At 33.8% G+C, this 4,195-nt stretch overlaps 1 pseudogene; it reads left to right on the top strand.

Annotated features, from left to right (window-relative positions):
* Nucleotides 1–278: 278 nt before the first annotated feature.
* Nucleotides 279–3,678, top strand: LOC111635103 (annotated as a pseudogene).
* Nucleotides 3,679–4,195: the final 517 nt, after the last annotated feature.

Here is a 4,195-nt window from a genome sequence, read left to right as displayed (position 1 = left end):
GCTTTGGATATCTGGTTGATGTTTTCCCCATTGTTTTTTCAGCTGCCTGTATAATACTAGAAGTGTCAACTTCCACTGCGTCATTAATATCAGCAGTATTGACCATTTCCTCAGTGATGTTAGCCAAAAAGGAAAATGCACGCCAATCTGCCGTTTCCAGTTTCCAGCATTGTAGACAAGCTGTTTCACAGCTTTCTCTGCCTCGGTATTTTAGAAATATTGGGAAGTGATCACTAGAGAGTGGATTACATCCAACCTCCCATGTAAATGGTAAAAACATGTTTAGACTTGCTAAATATAGATCAATAGCAGTGAATGTTCTTGTTGGGGCATGGAAGTATGTCACTTCTGCAGTATTAAATAAATATTGTTGATAATTGCCTATGAATCTTTCCATGACTATGCCTCAACGGTTGATGTCCGGACTGGCCCACATTGGATTATGCCCATTAAAATCACCCAGTAAAAGGAATGGAGTAGGCAGCTGTTCAACTAATGCATCCAATTCATTCTCATTGACTCTGACATCTGGTGGCAAGTATATAGAACAAACTGTGACAGTTACTCCAATAAAAATTCTGTCTGCCACAGCTTGCAAATCAGTGGTTATTTGTACCGGCAAGGATGGGATGTGATTTGAAACTACAATAGCCACACCTCCACTGGCACAATTGTGGCTATTATCATCCATGCGGTGTAATCAAATCCTTTTAAAGTAATGCTTTCTCCAGGTTTCAAATGAGTCTCCTGGAATGCCACACAGAGAGATCAGGTAGATGATGTCAAGTGTTTAATGTCAGAGAAGTTGTTGCAGAAACCAACACAGTTTCATTGGATTATTTTGTAATCCATTATGTGTTTGAGGCGGCAGTCTTCGCGAAAGTGTCCCTCTTCAATTTTACTGAAAATTTTCCTTTTGAAGGTGAGGGTGGTTGGGTCCCCTCCATATTATTCTCTTCATCAGAAATATCAGAGAACTCACTCATGGATTGAGTCTCTGATCTCTTTGATTTAGAGAGAACTGCTTTCAATTTTTGTTTGTTCACTCAAGGATACACACAGAAGTATGGCTTTGACTACGATGACGTATATGCCCCATGATCAAAACTGCCACCCTTCGAACACTCCTAACTATAGCCGGAATTAAGAACATGATAGTTAAGCATTATGACATCAAAACAGCTTACTTAAACAGAGACTTATCACACAAGGTATACATGAAACAACCTGAAGGATACAAAGAAGGATCGCCAGACATGGTTTGCAAATTATTGAAAAATATATATGGCTTGAATGAATGGAATAAAAAATTCAATGCAACGTCGCTATCTAAAGGATTTAAAAGAAGTGTAGCCGATCTCTGTCTCTCTGTCATAAAAGATGCTTGTATTTAGCAATTCACGTAGATGACGTAATAGCAATGGCCATAGACCAGGCATGTCAAACACGCAGCCCGCCAATACATAGGTTGCGCCCCACCGAGACTTTGTAAAATTTTTAAATATCAAGCGACGTTTGAAGTTGGAAAGTTTAAACTTTTTGCTTCACGCTGGCGTCGTGTGTGGTTGCATGATTGCTTGGGACGCTGCGCGCTGGAGCGAGGCGTCAAATGAAAAACAGCGGCCGAAGCCAAATGGAGATAAAAACGCCAGACAATCAGAAACATGATAGAACGCGAAGCAATCTAATCCGAGACACGACACATTTTGTGTGGCCATCAGCCATACTGATATTTGAACATCACATTTGTACAAGTCGTCACAAAGTTTGCAAATGATATTTTGAACTCTAATGTGGATTTTGGTTTTTTATTCATATTAAACTAAAAAGTTATTTAATAAAAATATAATCAAACTTCAAGAACACTGAGTAAGAAAAAATCAATTGAAGAGGAACATGATAATTTTCTAGAAAAATGGGAATTGCAATATTTTTGTGTCCAAAACAAGAATAAAATATTATGCTTGATATGTAACAACTCTATTTCAGTTCCTAAGGAATATAATATTAAAAGGCACTATGACAGAAATCATAAAAGAAACTATGACCAATATATTGAAAAACTTAGTGAAGACAAATTGTCGGAATTGAAATCAATTCTTCAAAAACAACAAAGTTTATTCACTAAATGTGTTGAAGACAATACAGCTGCTGTAAAAGTTAGTTATATATTATCACATTTAATCACAAGTAGATCAAAACCATTTACTGAAAGGGAATTTATTAGTGAATGCTTAATTAATACGGTGGAAGTATGTCCAGCAGAAATAAAAAAATTTTAAAGTGTAAGTTTAAGTCGAAATACTGTAGCTAGCAGAGTTGATGAAATAGCCGAAAATTTGAGAAATAAGCATAATTCAACAATATCAACATTTCAAGCCTACTCTATTGCAATTGATGAAAGTACAGATATTTGAAATATCGCTCAGCTGGCCGTTTTTATTCGCGGATGCGATGTTAATTTAAAAATAAATAAAGAACTTTTGGAAATCATTCCTATGCATAATACAACCACTAAAGCTGATATTTTTTATGCACTTATGGAAGTTTTGAAGAATTATAAGTTACCATTGAAAAAGTTGGTTTGTGTTGCAACTGATGGTGCACCTACCATAACCGGTATTACTAAAGGAGTTGTTGCAAGATTAAAAGAAACATGCAAACAGCATGGTAATAATAATTTTGAACATTTTCATTGTATTATTCACCAGCAAGTACTGTGCTGCAAAGTTTTAAATATTGGACGTGTTTTAAAAATAGTCACCAAAATTGTAAATTATATTCGAGCACGTGGACTTAATCATCGTCAATTTGCTTCATTTCTGGAAGATATAGAATGTGAATACACCGATCTACCATATTATACGGAAGTTCGATGGCTTCCGAGTCATAAAGTGTTAAAACGATTCTTCAAATTGCTAAACGAAATCATAATTTTCTTGAAAACAAAAAATTATGAATGTGCTGAATTAAAAGATGGACAATGGATAAAGGACCTGGCTTTCTCACTTGATATAACAAGTCATCTTAATCAACTTAATCTTAAGCTTCAAGGCAAAAATCATGTTGTTACAATGCTATTTGATAATATTAACGCTTTCAAACAAAAATTATTACTTTGGCGAAAACAGATAGAAAAAGAATACTTGTCTCACTTTGAAAGCTGTCAATATCTATTGCTTAAATCACCTAAATTAAAACTTACAGAATATGCTCACCAAATTAAATTGTTAGAAACGGAATTCAATCGAAGATTTTCTGATTTTAAAAGCTGTGAATTACAATTTCGTCTTTTTACTTAACCTGTATCTATCGATATTGAAATTGTTGATGAAAACTTACAAATGAAATTAATTGAAATCTGATATAATTTGCTGAAGCAAAAATATATGGAAGTTGGAATTCCGGGTTTTTATACATATTTATCTGTAGATCAGTTTTCTAAAATGTTATCATTTGTTACGCGTATACTGGCTATGTTCGAAAGCACTTATTTATGCGAGCAACTATTTTCTTTAATGAAAAATAACAAGAATTCAGAAAAATCAAGATTAACCGATCAGCATTTATCATCAATTTTAAAAATTGCATCAGCTCAATACATTCAACCGAATTTTGATGACTTGCTTTGCCAAAAAAGTTGTCAAATATCTTCTAAAAAGTAATATTAAACTGTAATTTTGTTTATTTCTTATAACTTTTATTTTTTTTTTTTTTTATAAAAAATATAAAATATTTATAGTTTAAGTTTAAAAAATAACATGAAATATAAAACATCTATGTATGTATAATAAATTTATATGTATGTGTGTATATAAATTGAGCTTGACATTGAGTCTAATAAATACATTATATAATCATTCTAAAAATCATATTTTATTATTGCTGCACAAACTTTATCAAATAAAACTAACTGCAAGTAGCAGGCTGAAATTATGGAGAGAGACAAATGTGAGGAGACAAATTATGGAGAGAGACAAAAATTTGTCTGGAGACACACCCTCCAGACAAAAAACCAACTGTCAGGCTAAAGTCATTATACCGGTGACTTATTACATAAATAGGACCGGTGTGACCAAGGAACAGGGTGCGAGATGATATAATTGTCGCATTCCAAACCTAATTGACAGATCCGCAATTGTCAATTGTGAGAACGAGTGAGGGATCGTCCGCCGGGTAACTTTGGACTGTATCC

The sequence above is a fragment of the Centruroides sculpturatus genome, unplaced genomic scaffold (assembly GCF_000671375.1).
Source record: "Centruroides sculpturatus isolate CEXI.00-Female unplaced genomic scaffold, Cexi_2.0 scaffold947, whole genome shotgun sequence".
Taxonomy (NCBI): domain Eukaryota; kingdom Metazoa; phylum Arthropoda; class Arachnida; order Scorpiones; family Buthidae; genus Centruroides; species Centruroides sculpturatus.
The sequence above is the reverse complement of the archived record's forward strand: the minus strand, read 5'-3'. Positions and strand labels throughout refer to the sequence as shown.